Raw genomic sequence first — 14,528 nt, 5'->3', positions numbered from 1 at the left:
CATGTATTCCACATGTTTAACTATGTTTAATTTTTTAAAGTAGCATGACATATTTTATTTAGTGAGTAGGCCACATCGACATCATGGCGTTTAATGTCATTAGTAAGTGACGTGTGGTACCAGCTTCGTAAATAATGCCATTCGAAACCCGAACGTCGTTAGACGATAATGTCATTTGTCTTTCCCGTGTGGCTCTGGTATTAATTGTTGTAGTTTTTCTAAATAAAATTTCAGTTGGAACTCAGCGCTGGTCCTCGTCTTGCCTGTGCGCTGTTTAGCTATGAAGTACACATGTATATTTCAAACCGATTATATTCTAGTAGCTCCGAAGCTGCAAGCGTAAGGCAAACAATGGCACACCAGGAGGAAGTAGAGCCTGATCACGTAGGCTTACTGTTCAAATATCAGTTACCAGCTAGCGTGGCGTAATGGTTAGGAAGATCGCTTTCCACGCTGGGAGAGGAGGTGACGCGGTTTCAAATCCCGGCGCCGGCCGTCTGAAGTTCTTTCTCAGTTTTCCAGCACACTTTCCAGATAAAATGTCGGCACCCCCCTGCAATCGGCCTAGTACGCATACTAATCTCCCTGTCCCCCACTCCTTCATGATGTCCTCTCTCCATCCGTCCACATCTGTACGCCGCTCATAGCAACAGTTGCTTCGCGGCGCTAACACGGAGTTTAAAAAGAGGCATCCGTTATTGATTTCACTTGCGATCGAAAGATCATTGCCTTTTACGCCCTACACCGCGAGCGATCAGTGGAGCATATAATAGCCCCTGGCGCAAACAGGGATATGGTATTACATCTTCCCGTACCTATTAATATAAGTCTAGCCTTCCCATTAATGCTTCGTTGTTTTTGTGTTCCTGTCTGTCACGGTTCTTGAACGAAATATATCACGTTCTCCTTCGCGTAAACATGTGCCTGGCACAGACGCGGTGTCAATAAATTACAGGAATGGCACGGAAGAGAATGAAAAAGAATTCACCGTTCACGTTGTCCCCCGTGAAGATTTACTTACGCGTCTGCCTTATTTGTGAGTCCGTGTTCCTTGTGACCTCGCAACTGGAACCACTGTAAGTACAGTATAAGTGTTTTGTACGCGCAGTATTTTGACCGAGATTGCCGATAGATTTGCGAGGAGTGCTCGAGCCCTGAAATCGATAACATGGGATCTTGGATACTTGGTGTCCGGCTGGGCTCACCCAGAAACGTAGAACTTTGCGTGGCGTATTTGGCGCAACGACGAAGGCCCTTCGCCCATCAGTCTGCCTTGGGAAAGATAGCATGAACGGAAATGGCTGGAACTGGAAGTATGTAGCGCCGTGCTTTGCAACAAGCCTATATTATTTTCCTGCATTCCAGTGAATTTCTACTGTTTTCTATCCTGTCACACACACACAGCTGTTCATTATCATTTGGACAGAAACACATGGTCAGGAGCCTACATACGACAGTTAATCTCAGTGTCGTAGGTTTGGCCCCACGTTGGGCGCCAGTTGTGGGAAACTATTCCCCACAACACGGGACGTCGGCCCGTCCGCTCCGGGAGCAAAGGAAAACGCAGCACAACACACTTATGGCATCATCGACTGGTAGCTACCAATCGCTTTAGAGCGCTCAGGAGCGTGCGCTCTATCCTTCACTGATCAAAACGAGGCGCTCTGGCAACAACCTCGGCAGTTGTTTCTTTCTTCGACTTTCTCGGAGCGCTCTGGTTTGTGTTGAATTCCAATGAATTCCAATGGCAGATTCGCAGCGCTTCCGGAGCAAGTTTTGCGGCTCCGCCGGAAGCAAGTCTGTTCTAGTGACAGATTGGGAACACTGCCGAAATCTTCCAATGGGAGCTTTGGAGCGGTCATCAAGCCAAGGACTCTGCAAGGACCAACCCAGACTGCTCCGCCAAAATAGGCAGATTGAACCGGAACTCTCCGTGACGTATCACTTATCGCTCGCGCTTCCCATTTCCTGTCTCTTCTTCGCTAACATGGACGCTTCGCAATGCCTCTCCGCCCTATTGAAAAATTCTACAGAAAATCTCACAAAATATCTCTTGCGTTATTCCAAGAGATTTTATGAGTGATAATTGGACATTCTCACAGAATTTCTTACAGCGTTTCACACAAAGCAATCTCTCAGAATTGCCACCCCACCCCCCCAGTTTCTTACAGAAATCTTACAGGATTTCTTTTAGACTTCTGCCAGGAGAAACCAGGAGAATAAGAGCCACACAATCCAGCACGTGTGCTTTCCATTCTTTATTGAGATCAATTGGGCAGCTTTCAATACGAAACATGGATGAATCAAGCCATCGCTAGATGTCACACAAATAATAAACCAAGGAACTTGACTCAGTTGTTATGCACCTTTGAAATGGCATCCGCGCGCCATCCACGCACACTACCGTAAAAGCGTTCAACGCATGCACGTACTTTAAATCTCTAATGCGACAACAACAAAAATTTCTTCGTGTGACCATGCCAAGTTTATGTTTTGCACATTGGGAATGCGTTGGCTTTCTTGTGTAAAAGCACAATCCAACTTCCTCGAGACAAGAATGGGTTACGACCACGAACTCGGACCCAATGTGTTGATGCGCGCTGCTTGCCGCTTCTTACGAGTTTAACCTAGAAGAAAAAGCATTTCAAAAAGCACGGTTACAACAACATGTGTGTGCGTGAGAGGTAGGCACAGAAATATGTAACATACCGTTTGCCCAAAGCACAGTTGATGTAACGATCTCATAGCATTCTACCTTCCGACCCACAGAATACCTGCAAACAGGGGTAAAGACTCATAAAGAATGGGAATACATAGCACGGACGATTATATACGACACGCACACGTGCTACATACGAGGGTGGTTCCATAAGTTTCCGGCCCGAGGTAGAAAATGCGCGCGAATTTGAAAATGCGATTAAGGAGGCGTAGCGCCATCTGTTGGAGGGTCGGAGCACCACCCTCAACCCTCTCCATGCTTTTGTCGGTTGGAGAGCGGCATTTCAAACAGCCAGGGTGCACCCTTCAGTTAAAATGGAAAAAATCGAGTACCGCGCTGTGATAAAATTCTTGACAAAAGAGGGACTTTCGCCTAAGGAAATTAAAGCGCGACTGGACAACGTGTACAGGGAAGCCTCTCCGTCGTACACAACGGTAAAAGACTGGGCTAAGCAGTTTCGACTGGGGCGAGAGTCCATTGAAGATGATCCACGCGATGGTCGTCCAGTGCAAGTGGTGACACAAGAAAATTTGTCTCTTTCGAGGAGGAATTGCTGAGCGACAGGCGTCTGAAGGTGAAGGAAATCTCAGAAAGGCTGGGGCTTTCCAAAACAACCGTTTTTCGCATCATCGGCGAGGGCCTTCACATGAAAAAGGTCAGTGCGAGATGGGTGCCACGACTTCTCTCGTGAGTTCAAAAGCAACAGCGCGTCGTCTGTGCCAAAGAGTTTTTGGAGCTCTGTCAAGAGAACGAAGAATAAATATTTAAGTCAATTGTCACAGGGCATGAGACTATGGTGCTCTACTCTGATCCCCTTTGGAAAAAGGAGTCGATGGAATGGCGCAAACCAGGAGAAGCACCCCAAGAAAAGTCAAGGTCACACCATCCACAAAGAAGATCATGGCAACAATGTTTTGGGATTGTCACGGGATCCTTCTCATCGACTTCAAAGAGAGGAACACTACAGTGAATGCGACTTATTATGCTTCACTCCTGCACCGACTGTGAGACGCCATCAAGGAGGCGCGGCAGGTTGAGTCGAGGTGTCCGGTTGCTCCAGGACAATGCCCCTCTCCACACGGCTTCTGTTGCCAAGGCTGCACTGAAGGAGTGCGGCTTCGAAGAAATCCACCACCCACCCTACAGTCCAGACTTGGCACCGAGTGACTACTTCCTGTTCTCAAACTTGAAGAGGGATCTCAGAGGGCGGAGATTTCAAAACGATAGTGAGGTGCAAGAGGCAGCTTTCCAGCATTTTGCGGAGAAAACTTCAGACTATTTTTTCAAGGGTATAAGAATGCTGGTTAAAAGGTGTCAAAAGTGCATCGAAGTTAAGATTGACTATGTCGAAAAGTGATACACTTGTTTCGTCTCTATGACTATTAAAAGTTGGTCGGGCCGGAAACTTATGGAACCACCCTCGTACCTCAAAAGCGACGAAAATCCTGAATGCCAGGTGGTATTTGCTTGAGATGTGTAGCTCCGTCCATGCGCTTCCTCGTTTCAAAGCAGACTAACTAGCTTTTTGGCGGTTGGAACAAACGCCTCCACTAATGTACGATGGAATATCATAATGGGTTATAAAATTGATAGTTTCAATAGGAACGACAAAACGGAGCAACCATGGCACTTCTACCTAAAAGGGAATATTCACAAACATACGAAATCGCACGAACTACTTTCCAACACGGACGACATATCACTCTCTGCGGCCCGCCAGTTCTTGCTTCATGTTCATCCGACAGGGAAATATCCTTCAAAATCTCTCTTAAGACTGAAGAGAAGTTTGTGAGAAAGTCAGTCCTGTATGAATCACGCTGTTTTCTCATAGAAATAACAAGGTAAGACCCTGAATTATTCCACAGGATATTTTCTCATTGGTGTGCCTGTGAGGATATGTATACGAATCTGCATCCTCTGTAGGAAATTCTGAGAGACGAAGACGCTTCTGTAAGAAATTCTGAGAGAATGCTATGTTTCTATGAGATTTTCTGTAGTGTTTTTCAACCGGGCGCGCCGTGACTGGCATTGCGCCTCGTACGTTGGCGATTTTGCTTTTTGAAAAAAGCGATGAGTCAGACATTACCAGGGCAACGTTGGGAGATTAGGACGACCTTCATGTTGCAAAACATGGTGGTGGTGGTGGTGAAGATGAAAACTGCTCGCCGTGGTTGGCCACGCTGGAAGCGGGCAGCGTCACGACTAAAACGCAGAAAAAAAAAGATAAAAAGAAACCTACACTACACTATAAGCGCGATATAAGCCGCGTTTCCTTTAGGAAGGCGACCAGAGCAGCAGTCCGGCGTCGGCGCTCGCCGGGCGAGTTGCCACCAAAGATGATGTCACGTGTAGACATGCTGGGGTCAGTGTTGAGCAGCCGTCTGCGCGCTTCGTTGTAGGTGGGACATTCGAGCAGGATGTGACTTATGGTTTCCGAATTTGAAGAGCACTGTCGACCAGGGTGTCGAACCGAAACGTTTTTCGTTCCGGTTTTCGTTCCGGTTATATCATAAACAATCCGGTACCGGTTCTGCTCCGGAGCAAAAAAATAACGGTTCATACCGGTTTTTAACCGGTTCCGCTTCTGCTGGGAATATTCATCCCTCCAACAAAAAATCAATGTTGCAAAATGTAAACCCGTTTATTCCGCATACATGGTATTTAATATTAATAGACAGCTGTGAAAGTGGTAGCTCCTGGTTCCTGTAGGTTACTGTCTGTTCAAATGGGCTTTCTCCTTTCTTGAAGCGCATGCTACAAACGGACTTGTTTGTCGTGATGTCATACGTAAAGTACTTTCTTGCTGGGTTGGAGCGATCGCGTCCCATCCGTCTGTTGCTACTGTCTAGCCAGCAAGCACCACCGCACGAGTACGACGCAAATCGAGGAACACCTTCACTCACAAACGCGCTCGACGGCTCCGTTTTATTTTCTTCGTGTCCTGTCCACAAAAGAGTTGCCACTTCGCACGGGCTTGCCCTCGCGTATACGTAAATGTATTCAACTTAGCTGCTCTCAAACAAGGGACGCGTTGCGCGACATTACCGATAAAGAAGCCGTTATGCAGCCCTCTTGGGTCCAGTGATTTCCCCAGAAATTCACTGCTGAGGGGGTGCCGAGCTTTCAAGGGGGGGGGGGGGGGTATGCTTGGTGAAGGTTCCACTTGCGGAATTTTTTTTAGACACGGAAATAATCGTGGCACAATGCTGACATATCTGGACAGCTTTCCCGCTTTATTTGTACATGTTATTACGTTAGAACACAGTATATTAGAATACAGATTCATTATGAACGGCATTTCAACATTAAGATGCATAATCACACGACCGACAAAGAAAAAAGACCAGCGCCTTGTCTCACGAAGCTCAATGAATGAATGAATGAAGTTTTTTCTTGTACCGAAAACCGTTAAATATATTTTTCGGTTTCCCTTCTGAGCGAAAAAAACGTATACGGTTTCGATTCCATTCCGGTTCGCACCAAAATAGCGGTTTTTTTCGGTTTTCGGTTCGCTCCGACACCCTGCTGTCGACATAGTGGTGTCGGTGTAAGTCCGAACCGATGAAGCCATCTGTGCGTGAAGGCGGATCCTGTGCGGATTCGGTGAAGGATAGTGGCAGTGGCTCTACTGCAGGTGCCTGACAACAGAGGGGGGCGAGCGTGGGATATTGCACGTCTGGTGGCTGAACTGGATGTCTGTATAAGGGATCTGGCGGTTTTCCGGCGGCATTCTTGCGGGATAGGAAAGGGCTTTGAGGGAAGAGAGTGAGCTGCCCTGGCAAGTTTATCAGCGTGTTCATTGCCTGGGAGGCCAACGTGTGCAGGAATCCATTGTAGGGTAATGTTTATTCCTTGCTTCTGGGCAAGCTCTAACGCACGTCGGGTGCTCTTCACCAGTACTGATTGATTGTCAACATCCGATAACTTATGAAGTGCAGCTGAGGAATCGGTGAGTATGACCACTTGATTAAGCTTATGAAGAGACGAAGCGATGGAGGCGTGTAGGATGGCACATAGTTCAGCAGAAGTAGATGAGATGGTGTGGGAGTCAAGTCTTGAAGACCACTGCAGGTTGGTAGAAGGAACAAAGTAGGCGCTAGAGGCAGAGTCTTGAGATACCCAGCCGTCGGTATAGATGAGACTGTGACAGCTGTAGGGATTAGAAATGTGGTCAAGGGCCTTGTGACGTGAGACGACTGCTGGCGCATGCTTTTTGCTTGAATGCCCCGTATGGTGGTAACTGTGTTAGGGAAGAAATCTCTCCAGGGCGGTGAAGGCGAGTTTTCAGCGTCTTGGGGAGGTTGCAGTTTGAAATTTTTTCTGAGGTAGAACTTGCACAGGTTTCCTATGTTCGTGTTGAAGCAGCTGTTGATGTGATTTATGACAGAAGTGGCTGACTGAGTGAGACTGAGAAAGAGGAGGCAGATGTCGTCTGCATAGATTAGATATTTTGCGGTGTAAAGAGTGTCGGGAGCGTTGAGATGAAGGTCGGAGAGTGCAATATTGAAAAGGATGGGGGAGAGAACTCCGCCTTGTGGAACTCCTCGGGTGAGAACACGTGATGAACTTACTTGCCCTTCGATTGCAACAGCTATTGTACGGCTTTCGAGATATCCTTGTATGAAGGCACCGAGCCTGCCTGTGATGCCAGATTGTTGTAGAGGGGTAGTGATGGCTTCATGTTTAACGGTATCAAACGCTTGTTTGACGTCGAGGAACGAGACAAGAGAGATACGGTCCTTAGAAAGTGCCTGCTGTATTGCTGCGGTGAGTTGGATGAGAGCATCAGTCGCTCCCCGATGTCGGCGGTAGGCGCACATGTGGTCAGGAATCATGTGGCGTTGTTCAAGAGCCCATATGAGCCGTCGTTTTACCATACACTCCATCACTTTACATACGCAGGAAGTGAGTGTAATGGGGCGGAAGTTCTCTAATTTTGAGGTTGGTTTACCACGTTTGGGGATGGGAATGACAGTGCCATGTTTCCATGAGTCAGGTAGGTCACCGGAAATCCAGATCGAATTGTAGAAATCCAGTAGCTGGAGAAGAGCAGGTGAGTCAAGATTCTTGAGCATTTGGTATGTAATGTGGTCGTTTCCGCAGGAGCGCCCGCGCTTGCAGCGCTTGAGTGCATCTCCGAGTTCAGCTAAGCTGAGAAGGTCATCTTCTGGCCCACAGTGGGCAGGTGTAGCGGTCTTACTTGAAGGAGAGAATGAAACTGGCACAGAGGTCGTAGAAATATAGTCGGCGAAAGTGTCAGCAAGGCCAGATAGAGTGCAGTTAGAAGCGAGAGCTAGGGCAGCCAGTGGTCGCTTGGGCGCTGGAGAACCCTCAAGTGATCTGATGATGTTCCAGATAGCAGAGGAGGGTGAATGAGCCGTAAGGGAAGCAGTGAAATTATGCCATTGAGTGCGTCGGAGACGGTGGGCATGTCTTCGGAAGGCAGCAGAAACTTTTTTATAGGAGATCCAGTCATCGGAGCAGCCTGTCCGTTGCGCTCGTCTCAGAGCTCTTCTGCGAGAAGCACGTAGGGAGAGGAACTTGAGGTCCGGACGTGGTTGGGTGGAAGAGATGGTGACAGTTTTGGTTGAACGTGCAGCACCCTGAAGGATTGCTTCAATGATATTGAGAGAGTTGCAGGCAGAGTTAGTGGCTTTTCGGAACGCATCCTAGTTAGTGATGGAGTATGTACGTCCGGTTGTTGTGGCTGATGAAATAGGCGAGATGAAGATGGGAAAGTGATCAGAGGACCAGGGGTCCAGATTAGTCTTCCATAGGACAGAAATGTCAGGGGACACGATTGTCACGTCGATGGCGCTTCTGTAACTGGGAGCTCGGAAGAAAGTGGGGCTGCCGTCATTAAGGAATTATTGAATGGAATGGAATGGGGTTGCCATGTCGAAAGACGTGTGCGGCAGTTGCTCCGACTCTTTTGTTCCAAAGGCGAAAACGATAACGTGTTCGGGCTTATGTGCGAACCGGTTCCATCTATTTTGTGTCAACGTAGCCCCAGCGGACCTGCAGTTCCTGGTGAAGAACGGAAAATGTATTTGGAAATGTGAACAGTGCAGTCGTCAGTCGAGGCTTAACGCCAACGATTCAATCCCGACAATCATGGATACCTCAAGTAAGCCTATTACAGAGCATTTGCCGGTCGACTCCGGTTCGGCGGCCATGTGCCTGATTCCTCGTGCTGAGTTCGACATCCTGATGTCAAAAATTGACGAAATGGTGTTAGAGCAGAGACAGATACGAAGTGAAATTGTGTATCTGAAAGATCTTTTGTCGCGATTTGTCCCTTCTGATGCCAGTGAGCAGATCAATTATGGTCCGTACACCTATGTAGGCGCCGCAAAAAAAACAGCATCGACACTTCATTCAGGTGCCGTGAAAACGGCAGCATTGTCACATTTCGGTTCTTCCGACAAACCCGCGACAGAAAAGGATGGTTTCGACAGCCCTTTGTTGAAGACACAGATGAATGGACGACCCCCTTTGGGTCCCGCTACGTCGCCACATCAACAGGATATGCGCGCCAAAGATGAGGATTTTATAACGGTTCAGAGAAAAAAACGTGCTCCGGTAATCGTGGGAAAGGGAAGTTCAAGCAAGATGAAGTCAGTTCCCCGTGGACCACCCCTCAAATCCCTGTTCTTATCAAGAATTGTGCCCACCACCTCTGTCGCCGATGTGAAATGTGTTGTGGATGACCTTCTAGGTCACAAGAACGCAATCGTGAAACAACTAAGAACGAGGTACACCACCTATACTTCTTTCCACATCACCGTTGACGCTGCGGACTTCGAGCGTTTAAATCGCGAGGACGCTTGGCCGGAAGGCTGTATCTTTAAGGAATTCTGGGGAAGACTTGACAGCTCACGTATTTTGAACGATCCTGACTTAAACAATGACTGCGCGACTTGAAACAGCGTGCGATAATGGAGGGGCATCCTGTGGTCATCCCCATGGTTCAACCTTTGATGCAATCAGTGGGAGGAGTGATGTTAGCAATGATATTTCCTTGAATGTGTTACATGTTAATATACGTAGCATTCGTAGAAATTTTGATGCGCTGTTGACCCTGTTATCCCAAGCGTCTGTAAAATACGACGTGGTTTGCGTTTCTGAGTCGTGGTTGCATGAAGATAAGTTTTATAATTTGCCAGGCTATTGCTTCCTGTCATCCCCAAGGAAATTAACACCTGGCAGATCAAGAGGTGGTGGTGTTGCCATCTTTGTAGTCGACTCTTTAGCGTTTCGCATTAGGCACGACATAAGCTTTTCTGTATCTGACGTATGTGAGACGTTGTTCCTAGAAGTCAAAGGCCATGGCATGGTTGGCTGTATATACCGATCACCAAGTTGTCCAATGCAGCTTTTCCTAGAGAACTTTGATAATACGCTGTCTCAGCTAAATATAATAAGGAGGCCTATTGTCATAGTCGGCGACTTTAATATAGATCTGTTACGGAATACAATTTGTGAGTATACCCTCCTCTTGGAATGCTATGGTTTATGTAATAGAATCAGCACCCCCACAAGGATCTCCAGTAACTCTAGGACATTGATTGACCATGTTATAACGCCAATATCTGCTGTGTCAACATGTGGTGTCTTGGACTTGGATATCAGCGATCACTGCCCTGTATATTGTCACCGTAGTGATGGTATTGGCCGCGTTCGTAATGGTCAGCTTACAAGGGTCGTCCCACGAACTGACTATGGAAAGCTGCATTCCCTCTTGTCGTCTTTTGACTGGAACCAAGTATATAACGAGGATGTGAACCGCGAATGTGATGGGTTCCTCACCGTACTTCGAACTTGTATCAGTTCCTCAACTACTTTTGATTGTAGCCGGCGGTATGCGAGTCCTATCTGTCCATGGATGAACTCTCACCTTTTGCTTATTTTGTCTCAGAAAGCATTCTGGTATAGGAAGTTCAAGCGTCATCCAGACAATGTCACGTTTAGAGACAAGTTTAAGCATTTACGTAATCGGGCTGCAAAGTTGACCCGCAATCTGAAGCAAAAATACTATTCTGAGAGGCTGTTGAATTGTCACGGTGACTCACGGAAAGTGTGGTCTGTAATCAATGCAATCACGAAATCCCGTGAACAGAAAAAGATCCTGCCTAACGTAGGAGAGTCAACAAAAAATTTGTGTGAAACATTCAATAGATACTTTGTTTCGATAGGGCAAGAACTCGCCTCTGGCGCGTCGACCCATGTTCTTGATTCTCCAACGTCTTTTATTAGGGAATCCGTTCCGAATTCCTTTTTTATAATGCCTTTCACTGTTCCGGACATTATCGCAACGATACGCGGCATGAAAAAGAACGTTGCTATTGGTCATGACAATATTTCTATACATGCCCTCAAGACGTGTGCTGATGTTTTGGCTGCTCCACTGTGCCATATTTTTAATCATGCATGTGGCACAGGACTGTATCCGGACACTCTAAAACTTGCGCGGGTTGTACCTATTTACAAGTCTGGCGACAAGAATTTGGTCGAAAATTACAGGCCTATTTCAGTTCTTAGTACTATCAATACTGTTTTTGAAAAACTACTGTGTAAACAGATTTCCTCATTTTTGAAAAAATATAATGTACTGAGTTGCTCTCAACATGGATTTCGAACTGGAATGTCCACCGCTACAGCTGTACATGCCGTCACCGATGGAATCAACCAGGCTTTAAATGAATCTCATGTTGCTGTTGGCCTGTTTGCCGATTTGCGCAAAGCTTTTGATACCGTCGATCATCACATTTTGCTACAAAAGCTCTATTGTTATGGTTTTCGTGGAGATATCTGGAATCTGCTGAGGAATTACTTGTCGTGTCGTAGAATGTTTACTCGGATCGATGGGGAATCGTCTGTGTCTTTGCCTGTATGTACGGGTATACCCCAAGGTTCAGTCTTGGGTCCTGTGTTATTTTCGATTTATGTGAACGATCTTCCATCGGTTTCCGACAGACTTTCGACTTTCATGTATGCGGACGACACGGGTTTCCTCTTCAGCTCTCCAGATATTTCCGAAATTGCGCCGACCGTGTCTCATGAGGCAAACAGGATTGCTGATTGGTTTGCTATTAACCGTCTGACGTTGAATCTGTCTAAGACAAAGTTTCTTGTCTTCTGCAAGCCTTCTGCCAAATATGTCAAAATGAGCATCTCAATTCATAACAATGTTATAGAACAAGTACATGTTATTAATTACCTAGGCGTGACCTTAGATTCTCATCTCACGTGGAAACCACACATTGATAAAGTTGCTAAGAATATTTCCCCAGGCAGCACACGACATCGGGCCGATATCGGCAGCAAGTTGGGCATGTCGGCCCAACATATCCCCGACACTGCCAACTTGTGACCGATGTACGACAGAAGTTGGCAACGTCGGCTCGATGTTGAAGGAAAAACGCGACATCTAGCCGACACTGCCAACTTGCGACCGATATCACGCTGAAGTTGGCAATGTCGGCTCGGCGTTGACCGAAACAAGCGACATGTAGCCGACAATGCCAACCTGCGACCGATATCACTTTGAAGTTGGCAATGTCGGCTTGGTGTTGACCGACACCAGCGAGATGACGCTGACAATTTCAACTTGTGATTGACATCCCACAGAGATTGACAATGTCGGCTTGATGATTATAGAAACCAGAGACATGACGCCGACATTGCCAACTTGCGACCAACATCCCCCTGAAGTTGGCAATGTCGGCTCGATGTTGACCGAAGCCAACGACATGACGCTGACACTGGCTTTCCATCGACTTCCTTGGTGTCCCGCACCAAAAGCAAGTAGGAAACACATTCGTTACGTTAATGTCGAGTTACTATTCGAAGCAATTCCTCACTTGAGCGTCGTTTGTATGCTTGAGCGAATTAAACTGAGATACGTCACCTCCACCATTGTGATTCCGAGACGAGCAGGGCTCTCGAAGTTGCGGAAGCTCGTAAGACATGAAATATATAGTATCTGTTTTCGCTTGGAAAAGGAATGCCGGTTCGTTTTGAAAGCTTCTTGGACTTCGTGGTCCTAGGAGCTTTTAAACTTTTTTTCGTCTTGCTTTTTGTAACGCCGCGCTCATTGCCCGCCACGGGAAATACGAGGAACAAAGGAAACCATCAGAAAATGAAACGAGTAAGAAACAATGGCAGAAATAAAACGTTGTTTCGTCGCAAATAACCGGTCTAACGTTTAGTTACGATCGCCAACACACGAATACAAATACAAAATTATGTTGGCACAACATCGGTCACAAATCGGTGGCATGTCGAAATGACATCGGCAGCATGTCCAAACGATATCGGACCAATATCCTGACCCGACATCGGCCCAACTCTGGGCGGTGTTGCAAAGTGTATGTTGGGCCGATATCGGGGATGTCGGCAGGAGCACATCGGGCCGATGTCGGCCCGACATCGGGGTGCTGCTTGGGTCCAAGTCCTGTCACATTTTATTCCTTGCCCGTCAATATTTTCCACTACATGTTTTACGTCAATTGTACCTCTCATTTGTGCAGTGTCATCTAATTTATTGTGCAGCTTCTTGGGGTACTGCATTCCCAACATATCTGGATCGTCTGTTCAGGCTTCAGAAGAGAGCTATAAGATTAATTACTTGTTCTGGCAGTAGAACTTCCTGTATTGAATTTTTTAATTCTTTGAATATTCTCCCACTGCCTGATCTTATTCGAGAGCGTCGTGCCTTACTTGTAGAGTCAATTGTAAAGAATAACGTTCCTTTTAATAACAACATATTTCAAAAATGTCCAAGAGGTAACCGAAGCGTCATGTCGAATGACTTTATGTTATATCAGTGTGTTTTGGGCAGCGACTCTGGAACTCTATGCCTCTTGAGGTTAAAAACAGCCAGTCATTCCGCAACATGCTACGATACCTTATGGACACTTCAGCCTATTTGAACCCAGGAATGTAACTGTTTGTTGCATTATTTATCTCACCTGTTTTTCTGTTCCATTTACCCCGCGGGGCATGAGCCTGTACTAGCGAAACCTATTGGACACGCCCCACGGTTTTTCTTGTTCTTTGTTTCCTAGTGATGACAAATAAACAAATTACTTTGCGTAAAAAAAAGGAGTACCAGATTGGTGGAGTTTAGCCAGTGAACAAAGCTGTTGCCATTGTGACAATCGTTGTCATTGCCCCAGAGGCTGTGTTTAGCGTAAAGATCTCCGCCTATGATGATGGGGCCAGGGCAAGCCTGAAGAAGATTTGAGAATATGCTGGCTGAAAAGCAGCGGTTTCCGTAGCGGTAGAAAGATATGAGAGTGACTTGTTTGCGAGAGACCTGTAGCTTGCAGGAAACAAATTCGGCAGCAGAGGAGCAAAGGTGGGAGAGGTCGATATGTGAATGAGTGATATTACGGTGCACGAAGATTGAGGCGCGTGGACGCCCGTCCGGCTGATGAGTGGTGGAATGATAGGCAACGTAGGGGGAAAGACGGAACTTTGCATCCACGAGACTTTCAGAGATAAGTAAGGCATCAAAGTTGTGTTTCGAAACTTCAGCATGAATATCATGGAGCTTGTTGGCCAGGCTTCGGGCGTTCCATTGAAGGAGAAGAGGTGAGTAGGCCGTACCGCTCATTATAGGTTGAGAAGAATTAAAACTTGGCAATGAGACGATAAGGAGCAGAGGGATGAAGGCAAACGCTTGATGTTTACTGATCATGGTTGGCAGATGGAAGGAGACTCAGTATAACTTGCTCGAAAGCCAGGACCTCCTGTACTTCAGGGATGTTTTCAGAGTTTGGCAGAGCCTTCACGACAGCTCGCA

General features: G+C 46.8%; 1 long non-coding RNA gene across 1 annotated transcript in view; it reads left to right on the top strand.

The window, feature by feature from the left end:
* The first annotated feature begins 1,043 nt into the window (after window positions 1–1,043).
* Window positions 1,044–14,528, top strand: part of LOC135384003 (uncharacterized) — a 75,707-nt gene continuing 62,222 nt past the window's right edge. The window contains exon 1 of the long non-coding RNA XR_010420200.1: window positions 1,044–1,076. This is a non-coding gene — a long non-coding RNA (uncharacterized LOC135384003). The remainder of the gene's footprint in view (window positions 1,077–14,528) is intronic.

This window comes from Ornithodoros turicata, chromosome 2 (assembly GCF_037126465.1).
Source record: "Ornithodoros turicata isolate Travis chromosome 2, ASM3712646v1, whole genome shotgun sequence".
In the NCBI taxonomy this organism is placed as follows: domain Eukaryota; kingdom Metazoa; phylum Arthropoda; class Arachnida; order Ixodida; family Argasidae; genus Ornithodoros; species Ornithodoros turicata.
Note: the sequence above shows the minus strand (reverse complement) of the source record. Positions and strands in the feature narration are given on the sequence as shown.